Source organism: Aegilops tauschii, chromosome 3 (assembly GCF_002575655.3).
Source record: "Aegilops tauschii subsp. strangulata cultivar AL8/78 chromosome 3, Aet v6.0, whole genome shotgun sequence".
In the NCBI taxonomy this organism is placed as follows: Eukaryota; Viridiplantae; Streptophyta; class Magnoliopsida; order Poales; family Poaceae; genus Aegilops; species Aegilops tauschii.
This window is the reverse complement of record NC_053037.3, coordinates 145719004-145732962: the sequence shown is the minus strand read 5'-3', so window position 1 is coordinate 145732962 and position 13959 is coordinate 145719004. Positions and strand designations below refer to the sequence as shown.

General features: G+C 42.6%; 1 long non-coding RNA gene across 5 annotated transcripts; it reads right to left on the bottom strand.

Annotated features, from left to right (window-relative positions):
* Positions 1-423: 423 nt before the first annotated feature.
* On the bottom strand, positions 424-7275 carry LOC109756694 (uncharacterized). 5 transcript variants are annotated; one of them, XR_012204496.1, is made up of 11 exons: positions 6684-7275; positions 5994-6198; positions 5282-5358; positions 4944-5095; positions 4204-4357; positions 3313-3905; positions 3008-3189; positions 2367-2412; positions 2012-2069; positions 942-1129; positions 424-860 (listed from the first exon to the last, which is right to left on the bottom strand). It is a non-coding gene; the product is annotated as an uncharacterized lncRNA (long non-coding RNA). The 5 variants fall into 5 exon arrangements; XR_012204493.1 differs by having other exon boundaries at positions 942-1197; positions 3662-3905; positions 6684-7255; XR_012204497.1 differs by having other exon boundaries at positions 942-1197; positions 3662-3905; positions 6578-7200.
* Between the last annotated feature and the right edge of the window lie 6684 nt (positions 7276-13959).

Sequence of the window (13959 nt, the reverse complement as noted above, 5' to 3'; positions counted from 1 at the left end):
ACACCAACGGCTGGGGATACGGATTCTTGGGGGCGCCGGCGGAAGAGTTTTGCCCCCCAGGACGTGCCATTTTTGGTCCGGCGATTGTCCTGGGGGGCTCAAACGGCTGGAGATGCCCTTATGTGAGCTGCCAATGATCATCATCATCTGTCAAATATACTACTGTATACATATGTGAGCTGCCAATGCTCATCTCAAGAAAGGATTGTATACCCAAAAGACCAGACCTTATACGGGCCTTATTCTATGAAACAATTTCAAAAAGGCTCACCATGTATCCACTGCTAGTAGTGTCTATAAAAGAGCTCTTTTTCCCTACATCGGCGAGTTAATACTTTGATCTCTACCAACTGGAAGCACAAATAGCTATATTTAAAAACAGGAACATCTGCTATCTTCATGAGTAAATAAACAGTAAAAAAGTAGATGACCAAACCCAAATATTTTCATGAATGTTACAGGTCATTTTTGTTAATGAGCAGTTCCTAATTCCTATCATGGAATCACTGCATGATGCATTACACTGAGCACCTTCTGTGTGATATGGAGATGGGCAGAGGCAAAGATCAAGGAATTAAAATTCGAAAAGAATAAATAAGCTATCAGTAAGCCAATAGAAATCGACACAGAAAAAATAAATAAGTTTACTTCAGTAGCCGATAGGGATCGACGCATTTGGAGACATAACTACCACAACAAAGATTCCATCGTTGTAATAATAGCCTTAGTGCTGAATTATACTCCTTAAAATATGTCTCGGGTATTTTCTTCAAGTACCTTGTAGGCAACAAGAATGACAATGATTCTAGGGAATGAAATTCTCTCGCAAATAATCTGACTTGTATTTTAAATTCACCTAGCTGTATGAAAATCAAAACCAATCATTAAATAGGTTATCCAAAGAATTGATAAACAGACTTTAAGAGCGAAAGTGTTTTAACCTGAACTTCCAAGAAATCATCAAAGCAGAAGTGGCTTCCCTCCCATCAATAATAAACTTCCAGGTGAACAGGAGAAGCATGACCATGGAGAATCATAATGCATTGATGTATTGCAAGTTTCTTGAGACCAATATAATAGCTTTGAAGATTTCCTACACCAATCCCGGCCTCATGGCATTCCAGACAGCCTATGTAGATGAAGCAAGTGCAACCATATCTTGTAAAAGAAAGATATACCAGCTTCACAAAGGTACTCCTGAAAATATCTCAATTAAAAATACACATCTCTCTATGGTTCCACCTTCATCATAATGTTACCGTCATATGGAAGAAAGATATATATTACAAATATCATCCATATGTCAGTCAAAGGCTGAACAATTACTATTATGAAATACAAAAATAGTAGACGTGATGGAAGATGGTTTCAAAAACACCGACGACACGCACTCGTATTTTAAAGTCTTCATACTGTAGAGTTATCTCCCTGCAAGTTATGTGTGCTAAATAATCACAACACTTGGATAGCACCTACACATGGGATTATATATTCAATTCACATAATCAGTTCTTCTGCTTCTATAAATTAAGAATTGCATAAAAAAGTACGTGTCTATCTAGTAGTACTCCCTCCGTCCGAAAAAGCTTGTCCCTCAAATGGATGTATCTAGCACCAAGTTAGTGCTAGATACATCCATTTAAGGGACAAGCTTGGGACAAGCTTTTTCAGACAGAGGAAGTATATAAGATAAGGATTTGAATTGTTGACGCAAGGCCGGTGGAGCCGTGCATGGTGCACTTGCAAAGTGCTTTCGAGCATGGACGTCGTGCACATAGTGCAAAGCTGGCTGGAGGAGTTAATAGATTGGATCCCGGCATACTTAACGTTGGCTGCCCCTACCTTGATTGATTCCCATGCTGGCAAGGTTGCACACATAGAGGAAGACTCGATGGATTCTTGCCGGCTAGAAACGAACAAAAGCAAGCACGCAGGTGATGCCTATTTCTTTGCAACAGATGCGTGTCGCCTGACGCAACGGGGGAAAACAATATGTATATAGTGATTTTACCTCAATAGATATTTTGGTAGCTCCACTCCATTAGTATGAAATTTGTGATGTTGAAAACCTGAAAAAAAAAAGGAAAATAATGATCTCAGTGGCAATTGTGTCAGCTGTTGAATAGGTACGACATTTATTTCAGGATTACAACTGGTCTCTCCCATTGAACAATGTCATGAATTCTTTCAAGAGAGAACCATACAGTAAAAAGCTTCAGAACACAATGTACTCTGAATCAGGTCATATTCAGGCCATATACATCGAGCTTATACTACCAAAAAATATCAGCTAGAAATCTAGCAAGTATCTTCAAGGATCAAGAACATGAAAGAGGAATAATGACGAAAGAACTAAAAAAACTAACCTCCATATGGAAGCATTAGATGCACTTGTGAGTCCAAGCATATTATCTGCAATAAATAGAAAACAAGTACATAATTATATTTTTCTTGTGGGCAAAATGGTAGACGGTGATAGAATGCCCGTGCGTTGCTACGGGCAAACACCAGATGACCATGCATTGCCATGAAATAATAGAAATATACACATTTATCAAATTGTTATTTAAATTCAGAAATACGTTGTTAAGCATGATGGCATCTGGTTTCATCAAATAGCGACAAATTCAAACTCTCTCCGGCTTCTTTCTTTCTTGGCGGTCTTGGTGTATCCTAAACCAGAAAATCGCTCGCCACCAAAGAACATATACCATCCATTACTAAATAGTATCAATATCACTCAATTCACACCTCCATGCGTGTCACTATTACAAGGTACACAAAATCTGACAATTCCTTGTAATGAGCCTCTTAATTTCAGCAATAATAGCACAAAAAGAGAGATCCAACTTCCGAGAGTGTTCTCTATCAATAGCATGGCCATTCCATTCTTCATAGCAACAATCAGCCTTAAAAAACACTATAAATTGTTTAAGTTCATGTCCAATATTAGGCCCAAATTGTTAACTGCGGCCATTGGTAAGTATGTAGAGCACAAGATATTCACCCTTTGGCTGGTCCCTCTCTAGCATTTTTCCCTTCTTGGACTTAATCACACTACTTCACGTTCTGTGTTGGATCTTGTAGGTAACCCATGCTCCATCTCTGTTCTAAAAAAGCAGCTAAACCTTTTGCTAAGTACCTGGCCCACTCCTCCGACTACCATCTAAATTCAAAAGCTCTTCCACCCTAAAAATTAATAAAGTTAATTAGAAACACAGACGAACCAATAAACCATCAAATGCAACCTTCAATAAAAAGCTGATTGTATATAGGAAAGGGTTCATTTATCTTGAATCAAGATTTTTTTACAATGTCATGAACCTGGTGCCAACGGCGTACTCGCAGCGGCCGATGAGCCTTTGGCCACTGCCTACACTGCGCTCGCGCACGCCGCTTCGCTGCTGCCGCAAGCACCGGCCACACTCCCCGCCGCAAGCAGCCGAAATGATGGAACTCCATGCCATCATAAGCCAATCCAGATGTTGAATTAAGGCTAGTACGACATCCCATATTTGAGGATTGCACCCGGAAGATTGCACTCAACACGCCAGTTGAAACCAAGATTAAAAATACAGATACAGAGAAAACAAAGATAAGCAGGAATAGGATGTTGATGGCCTGCTCATCTTGGTCCCTCTAGACCCAAAAAGTTCGTTACCTTTGTAGAAAAAAGATTTTTTGGTTCCCCTGGTATCTAGCACCAGCGACAATTTCCTATTGTGGCGACACCCCGACATGGCCCTACTTAAGCTCCTTCTCGTTCTTGCTTTGGTTCCGGTCCGGCAAACCATACCATCTTCCAAATATTTTTACACTGTAGCATCCTAAAAGTTCTCATGTCTTCCAGTACATTATCTTTTGTAGAATCATCATATATAGCTCTTAGTCTACGTCCTCCCAACCTAATGCAAAATGAACAAAATCAGATATCTATACATCAGTACACAACTTAGCATATACTCCCGCCGTCCCATAATATAAGAACATTTTTAAGCTATATCATGGGAGGGAGTAGTAGACAGAGTACTGTTTCAAATAATGGTCCCTAAGAGAAAGGTTAACGTTCCCAACCAGACTTGTGAGCATCTTCGAGCAACATACAAGCCACAGGAGTGTAATTGGATATCACAAGTGTCAAATCAATAGCTGAGCATAGCATCTCTACATGGACTAATAAAACCAAAATAAATTTTAACATACCGCCGGTCCTACAACAGTGGTTGATAGTGAATTTGGTAGACACCCATAAATGACAGTCTAGCAGTGTCTCCGACTCTCTATACATTTTGAGTCTCATGTTTTCAGCATTAGATATCTCCTTGGATACAATGAAATTTATGCTTCATAGGAGGATCTGCACAAAATAAATGAAAAACACTTAAGTTTCTCATCCTTGTAAGAAGAGGTAATTCTATCGAGAACTTACTAAGGGCATTCAATCAATTCAATTCATGAAAAGTTGTGTCCGTTGGAGCTTGTTATGCCAACTGAACCATGTTGACCGACCCCAATAAGCATATGCACTCACGTTCTCTACTCACATAACAGAGTTATGTCTGATTCTCCCGTTTGTTGTACTCCCTCCGTTTCTAAATATAAGCTATTTTAGATAATTCAATAGGGACTACATATGGATGTATATAGACATTTTTATTGTGTAGATTCACTCATTTTGCTTCGTATGTAGTCCATATTAAAATATTTAAAAGGTTTTATATTTAAGAACGGATGGAGTAATTCTTTATCCCCATTAGAAATTGATGGCCAGGGATCAAATGAGAAATGAATAGAACCTTGAAGAACAACATCAAATAGACCTTCCTCATTCTCAGGTAATTAATACCAAGGGAGGGTTCCTGTAGGATAACTATATTCACCTTCCAGTCTTTGCATCCATCACAGCCCCAAAATTGATTGACATAACCAGCCAGAGAACGCACCTGCCCTGCTGCCCAAAAAGGAGGAATGCCAGACAGCAGAATGTAGAGTATAACTCCAGCACTCCATATGCAATTATTGGCTCCATATCTCCGCTTCAGCACCTCCGGAGCCACATAATAGGCACTCCCAGGAATATCCCTGAACTTCTCATCTGCATTTCCATTATATCCCATTTAATCTTAAGCACTGCATGAGCTTAGTTGCCAGAATTTAATTCAGGTAGCACTACATATACAATTGTAAATTGTAGAGACAACATGAACTAAGGGGAATAGTTGAGGTTTCTTCCCTTGTCCCTTCTCAAATAGTATGTCCAGTTAACCAATTAATTACTCACCGGCTTGAAGGAGACGGAGAGGCTGAAATCAGTGGGCTTGAAAAAACACATACGTGTACAGTTGTCCAACAAGTTGACTGAAACATGCATCACAATACATCGTCAATGGGTTTCTCCTTGCTTCATCTTAACCAACACGCAGCGCAATACATCGTCAATGAAATGAGATTTCAACAAAGGAAGAACGCTACTTAATGAGTTTAAGAGGTTTCGGCCCAGCATTGACTGAAACTGTTTCCGAGAAATTAGACCTACACCGAGATTGAACAATATAAAGAGTATTCCCTGGAGTAAATACTGGCTCTAAAAATTGTCTAAATGAAATCGGCGCGTCAGAGCCCTGAGATAAACAGACCCACTAAAAACTCCATATATTAACAACTGTATGATCTAGCTGGGTGCACAAATAGGTTTTAAAGAAACTCACAGGAACAATCTTGGAGAGCGTAAGTAGATATTCAGTCAAATTAAAAGGCGAAGTCGGAGCAGGGAACAGTTGATCCGAAAGACATGCCGTTCCAATGCACAAACATCCATATGCGTGTTCAGGAAGAAGAAAAGCACAAAGATGTCATCTCCTATAGCTAGCTAATGTACTATGGTAAAGATCATACATACTTTGGGCGAGCGAGCATTGCATAAAAGAACAAACACCTTAAACTACAGAGGGCATAGACAACAAATAACACCTAGTCACAGAGGCGACACTCACCAGCAAGCAAGCAGCGCACGCACAACGCAACCGTCTTAACCCCTTCACTCACTTCATCGTGTAGTTGAACTGCTTACACCCCAGGCACTGCACCTCGTCGTCCCTAAGGTGCTCAACGGTCAGCTAGACGAAGGTATTCTTTGAGGTCGCACCGGATGCAGCAGAACACTGGTATACTAAGCATCGGCTAGCTCGGAGGTGTGCCCTGCATGCACCACCCAATCATGAGGTTACCAGGGTGTCAGATCACAAACTATTAGTTAGTTTTGCAATGCACTGGAAAAGACCATATATTACAAAATAAGCTCATCTCACTGCGGCAATATTGCTAACAGTTCAGAAATATTACAAAATAACACAATAGCACACGCAGTAGCAGTAGCGAGCAACATTCCCTGCACTCTTCCATCTAGTGACCATCCTCTCCCTGCTACCTCCACCACCCCCACACCAAAAGCTCATCTGTACACTGGATCCATGTGATCTCTCAGTTCTCTCTGCTCTCTCACGCAGAAAACACAACAACAAGCAAGCCTCTCTAGCCTCCCCCAATCCAACTAAATCAGAGGGGAAATCTCTATTACCTGGTGGCTAGTGGCTTGTACCTGATGGATCCATAACTGGGTGGATGGATCTCCGGCTCGCGGTAGTATGTGTGTTCTCAAACTCGCGTGAAGAAGAAACGTGTACCTGTACGAGAGGTCGAGAGCTTTACAGCAGGAACACGCCATGGAGCCTGTCTCCTCTGCATCCTTCATTCATCTCGTTCTTTGAAGAAGAGAGGCATCCCTCGCACATGTCGGCAGCGGCGGCAACGAAGAGGCGGTGATGGTGGAGGCAGTGGCCCATCCCGGAGATCTCGCCCGCCGCCTGATGGACGTCCTCCGCGCCGAAGAGCCGGTCGATGCGGGAGCAGTGGAGGCATGGCGGCATGAGGCCGAAGTAGGCCGTGAAGCGGGCGACGGCGTGGGAGAAGAGATTGTTGAGCGCGAGGGAGACGGCGAGCTCGCCCCCGCCCTCCTCCGCCAGAGAGAGCTCGCCGGTGTCGGGGCTCCGCCGCTGCTGCTATGCTCGGCTGCGGGAGCGGGAGCGGCGCCCCCCCGCGCACATCGTGGGGAGCCTGGCCAGCGCCGGCGGCGGCTCCACTTGGTCCTCGGCGGCGGCGGATCGACTCGTATCTCGGCGGCGGCTCGTCTTGGATCTTGGCGGCGGCTCGTATTGGGGGTTGGGGCGTCTTTGAGAGATTGTAGGATAGAATACATAGATCGAGGGGAGCCTCGCTGGCTGTTTTTTTGCTACGTGCAGGGAAGGGACGAGAAAACCGACGAAAAAACCAGCGAAAAAACCGGACGAAAATGGTGGGACGAAAATAAACCTGAAACGGAGACTACCAACTGAGACATTAGGAGTAGAGATTGATGGTTGTGCTTTTAAGAGGGCGAGGTGGTACTATATGCTAACATAGCTAGGCCAAGTTGAACTTGGTGTCGATCGTATGGGATGGAAGGTTGCGTGTTCGACTCCTCACGCCCGCATGTTTATTTTTTTACTTCTCGCGTTCCACTGAAGCTGGGCCAATGACCCAGCCTGCAGGCCCAAGTCGGTAGGAACGCATCGAACCTGATGGTTTTGATGTATGGGCATGTATATAGATTAGTACCATCTCAGGTATGTAGAAAATAATATAGGTGAAAAAACTGAAAGCGTAAATTCACAGGAAGAAGCGTATTATGACAGTGAACCCAAGGAGTCAGGTATGTAGAAAATAATATAGGTGAAAAAACTGAAAGCGTAAATTCACAGGAAGAAGCGTATTGTGACAGTGAACCCAAGGAGTCAATCCGTGCTTTATTATTAGGGATAGAAAAAATAAACTAGCACAAATGTCTGTGCGTTGCAACGGGTGAAAAAGAGAAACCACACTTGCCTAACCCAATGGCTCAATGCTCCCCCCCCCCCTCATTCGACAACCCAGCGCCAGACATTATGACATGAACAAACTCTTTGAAGTCCTCCATGAAAATATGTATTGCGAAAAAAATGTGAACAAATTTCAGAATTGTACTGAAGGAGTGTGGAATTTAAATCACAGAAATATCTACCTGGTTGTGAGTATCTCTTCACGTCTTTGTTGGAATTGCTTAATGATGCCCAAAAAATATAGCATTATACTGTCAATAGTAAATTCCATTTTAGTACAATGTCTTTGATTCACTACGGTGGTAACACGAATGTCCATGAACCAATGTTGGCTAGGTTTATGGACCGTAGCATAACACTATTCGTGCCCACTGATATTAGGAGCGTTGTACAAAGACTCTCTATCCCTGGCTAATATAACAGAGAATTGTGTGGAGTTTATCTCAGACATAGCGGGGACTCCGAGTCTGACTCTTATTGCTTTGACAATGTCACCAGAGATGAGAGTGTATCTTACCTATGCAGAGACCGGGTGTAATGCTTAAACCTTTTAAGTAATAAAACGCCCCCTTTCAAAAAACATTGGAAAGCAAAGTTGTTTCAGTAAAATTCCAAACCCAAATATCTAGATTCTTTTTTTTTTGCAGGAAAACTTTGTCAAACTTGCAAAAGTTGTTAGGTTTTCTTGCTTCCCGCAATTTAGTATTTACTTGTGTGAGGTTTGTAGATGATCTGAAAACTACGGCTCGTATGACATGAAGATATAGAAAAGGCTTGATTCAAGTACGAACAAAACTTTTGTCAGACTTGAAGAACCCGTATGCAACACGAAAAAATAGACGTGTTTATATATTATTAAACGGAGTCGTTGACCCTTATAATCATTATATGCGAGCGTACAATCTCGTTTCAAGGTGCACATTTGAGAAATCCTTTGTTTTAAAACAGCAATCAAGTCATTGGGTATGCCCGATGCCATAACATATACGGCCGGTCTGTTTTTAAAGAACAATCAATCACCTATTTGTAACCGGTACTCTCTTTTTTATTATAATTCTAAAAAAAATGTACAGGAACAACCATAAATAAACAAATTTTTATTATGATTTAGACATAGTATTTTTTTTGCAGGTTTTAAACATTCCTAACATTCCCCGCAAAAAAACAATCCTAACATAATTTTTTCTTAAGTTATGGGCGGGGTAAAACTACGCGTTCATGGGACTATAGCCAGTGGCAGAGGATGTAAAAAAACATTAAGGGGGCGAACTCTAAAGCATGAAAGAAATTCTTTCGATGGAAAATACTAAAATGCACACAGATACTTTTATGTGAAATGTACTAAAATTCTTTGAAAACCAGCATCACATTGAAGTGACGAGAATGGTACCATGATGCAACCATATGTTTTTGCTTAAGTTAATCATAAGTTAAATATCATAGGATGTGAGCATATGATGAGTACATCATCCAAGAATAAAATTTCGCTAAGATTTGCTGAAAACACAGAGAAAACCAAGTTGAAGTCTTTGTATGCAATCAGATTATGGGGGAAGACTGTTTGGCGATGCAATGATACTGCAAGGACAAATATAAGAAGCAACAATTAACCATACAATTATACCTGAGCACATATAATATCGATGGGCAAGATTTATTAATTAGAAATAAATGAATTTAATAAACAAAATATCTCTCTTTCCCTTCCGTTTTCAGACGAGCCATGGAGATGGGTTTTTTGCTGGTCGCCCTTGTGCGTCGCTCCTTCTTATGATCGCCGCCGGCCTCAGCGCGCTAGTTCATCGAACTATCAGAACACTTTAATTACGGGATTTCCTTCTTTATTTTCTCTTCCCCGAATCCCTCCCTTTCCTTCTTTATTTTCTCTCCTCCTTTCCTTCTTTATTACTTTCCTCATCTATATCTGTTTTTGCTAGCTCCGACTTTAGCTCTTTTTCCTTCCTTCTTATTACTTTCCTCATCAGCAGCCTACCCACCATTAGCCTCGATTTCCTTCCTATCCCGTTTAGGAGCCCACCATTAGCCTCGCTCTCCTTCCTATTTTTCTGTATGATCTCTGGGATGGCTTCCTGATAACCAAGGAATTCGAAAACCTATATAAATTGGGCAGATTGATTGTAAGGGGGCGATGTGGTACTATTTAACAAGGGAATCAACCTTCGATTCTACAAATAGCACAAGTTAGCTCAACTGGCTGTGCCACTCTGTCCTTATCGTTATGTGCTGGGTTTGAGTCCTCTCACATGCATTTCTTTTTTGCTTCAATGGGGATAGATGGGCCAGACATGCATTTCTTTTTGCTTCAATCGGGATAGATGGGCCAGACATGCATTTCTTTTTTGCTTCAATCGGGATAGATGGGCCAGATTTATTGGGCCTGGCTCGGACTCGGATAGGATAAACGATATTGACGGACGATGGTCAACAAAAGTCACATACGAACGCTGGATGGACGAAACTAATAGTGGACAAATTAGTACCACCTCGTTTATATTACGATTTTGTCTATACAAATCGTAAAAGCATATTATGACATGAGAAGAAAACGTATTGTGATGGTGAACCCACGGAGTCAATCCGTGCTTTATTATTAGGGAAAGATTAGGGAAAGATTAGATAAAAACACTTCTATTAAATTTTAGTCGACTGATGTTGATTTGGCTTCAGGTCGAATTTTTAGGCCGTCCGATTTCTTTGCGGATCTCACCGTGCACGTAGATCAAATCAGTTGATTGTTTGACCTTTTCCCTTTAGTGCGTTTTTGGGTCGTGGGTCTTGTTCTTCACGCGGTCTCACTCGGCCCATTCTTCTTCAATGCGGGGGTGGAGCAGTGACGGAGAGGCCGTTGTCGATTGTTCGTTGCGCCAGCATGACAGGAAGAGGAGGAGTAGGCGGTGGAGGAAGCGGAGCTACCGGCGAGCTTCGGTAGGAGGTGAGCTGCGCGTAGGAGCGAGGCCATGCTGTGAAGGGAGGAGTGTCAGACCCGAGTTGGTATGAAGATTAAGATTCAGACAGAATAATTGAACCACACAAATCTTAGCTGCTTTTATCGATAAATTTTTTAGTTCGAGTGCGATACGAGAGGCACCTATGGCCAACCAGGAACACTGACGGCTGGGGGGGACCTAATAGAAGAGAGATAGCAAGAGGGTTATAGAAACGCGGATTATAGCCTTACAACTTGGAGGAAAAAGAAGAGAAAAAGCAAATGGAGTAGTTGGCTCTCAGAAGGCTTGCGGAAAGCCAACAGTGACACGCGAAGCGGTCGCAGTTGTTAGATGCAGATCGGACGCCATCAGGGTCTTCATAGCTTGCGAGGCGGTACGAAGACATGTGGACTGTCAGATCGCAGGTGGACGACAGGCTGAGCATTCCGCCAACGATTGTCTCATTCAAGCTTAACTGAATTGGCGATGTAGTGTTAAATTCTTCAGAGAACACATACTTGGGTCCCGACAACTCCCCCCCAATTCAGACCAAACTTGTCCTTGGGACTGAAAATTAGGGAATACTTTCTGAATAAATGTTACATCTTCCCAAGTAGCTTGTTCAGTGGGTAAGTTGCTCCATTTGGTCAGCCATCTAACACCATGTATGTTGATGTTGCCTTGAGCTCTACGAATGAGTTTGCGCCCAAGTAGAAGTTCAGGTTCCATAAGAATAGTGCCACCAGGTCTAGCAAGGGCAGCTTCGGATTAGGAATAGCCTGAGGTCCAACATGTTTTTTAACTGACTGATGTGAAAAGTGTCATGAAGCTTGCAGTAATTAGGGAGTAGAAGTTTGTAAGAGACATTTCCCACCCTCTAAAGAACCCTAAAAGGGCCATAAAATATGGAGTGTAGTTTCAAACACTTGTGTATACTGAATGTTGTATGCCTGTAAGGTTGCATTTGAGGTATATATACCATGTCACCAACAGCTAAAGTCCTCTCAGTTCTTTTCTTATCAGCATAATGCTTCATTCTGGCATGTGTTGTTTGTGAGTTCTCTTTGATATGAGTTGTTGTTTGTTCTGCAGCCATGACAGAAGAAAAATCAGTAGTTTATGTTGGGGAATGTAGTAATTTCAAAAAAAATCCTACGCACACGCAAGATCATGGTGATGCATAGCAACGAGAGGGGAGAGTGTCGTCCACGTACCCTCGTAGACCGTAAGCGGAAGCGTTATGACAATGCGGTTGATGTAGTCGTACGTCTTCACGATCCGACCGATCCAAGTACCGAACGCACGGCACCTCCGAGTTCAGCACACGTTCAGCTCGATGACGTCCCTCGAACTCATGATCCAGTAGAGCTTCGAGGGAGAGTTCCGTCAGCACGACGGCGTGATGACGGTGATGATGATGCTACCGACACAGGGCTTCGCCTAAGCACCGCTACGATATGACTGAGGTGGATTATGGTGGAGGGGGGCACCGCACACGGCTAAAAGATCAACTGATCAACTTGTGTCTATGGGGTGCCCCTCCCCCGTATATAAAGGAGTAGAGGAGGGGGAGGGCCGGCCCTCTCTATGGCGCGCCCTAGGGGAGTCCTACTCCCACCGGGAGCAGGATTCCCCCTTCCCTAGTAGAACTAGGAGCCCTTCCAAGTAGTAGGAGTAGGAGAGAAGGAAAAGGAAAAGAGAAGAGAAGTGGAGGGGGCGCCGCCCCTCCCCCTAGTCCAATTCGGACTAAGCCTTGGGGGGGCAGCCTCCCCTCTCTCTTTCCCCTAAAGCCCAATAAGGCCCATATACTCCCCGGCGAATTCCCGTAACTCTCCGGTACTCTGAAAAATACCCGAATCACTCGGAACCTTTCCAAAGTCCGAATATAGTCGTCCAATATATCGATCTTTACGTCTCGACCATTTTGAGACTCCTCGTCATGTCCCCGATCTCATCCGGGACTCCGAACTACCTTCGGTACATCAAAACACATAAACTCATATTACCGATCGTCACCGAACGTTAAGTGTGCGGACCCTACGGGTTCGAGAACTATGTAGACATGACCGAGACTCGTCTCCGGTCAATAACCAATAGCGGAACCTGGATGCTCATATTGGCTCCTACATATTCTACGAAGATCTTTATCAGTCAAACCTCATAACAACATACGTTGTTCCCTTTGTCATCGGTATGTTACTTGACCGAGATTCGATCGTCGGTATCTCGATACTTAGTTCAATCTCATTACCGGCAAGTCTCTTTACTCGTTCCGTAATGCATCATCCCGCAACTAACTCATTAGTTGCATTGCTTGCAAGGCTTATAGTGATGTGCATTACCGAGAGGGCCCAGAGATACCTCTCCGACAATCGGAGTGACAAATCCTAATCTCGATCTATGCCAACCCAACAAGTACCTTCGGAGACACCTGTAGAGCACCTTTATAATAACCCAGTTACGTTGTGACGTTTGGTAGCACACAAAGTGTTCCTCCGGTATTCGGGAGTTGCATAATCTCATAGTCATAGGAACATGTATAAGTCATGAAGAAAGTAATAGCAATATACTAAATGATCGAATGATAAGCTAATGGAATGGGTCAAGTCAATCACATCATTCTCTAATGATGTGATCCCGTTAATCAAATGACAACTCATGTCTATGGCTAGGAAACTTAACCATCTTTGATTCAACGAGCTAGTCAAGTAGAGGCATACTAGTGACACTTAGTTTGTATATATATTCACACATGTACTAAGTTTCCGGTTAATACAATTCTAGCATGAATAATAAACATTTATCATGATATAAGGAAATATAAATAACAACTTTATTATTGCCTCTAGGGCATATTTCCTTCAGTTTGGTCCATAGGGTAGAGAGCAGCTTCAGCCAGAAGAGTAGGAGACATGTTGTACAAAGCTTGGAAAGGAGTGATTTTGAGGGATGTATGGTAACTTGTGTTATACCACCACTCAGCTAAGGACAACCAGTGCAAACATTTCATGGATTGGATGAAAGCCATGCGCCAATTATTTTCCAAGCATTAATTTACCCTTTTAGTTTGGCCATAAGTATTCATGTAAACTTTAATG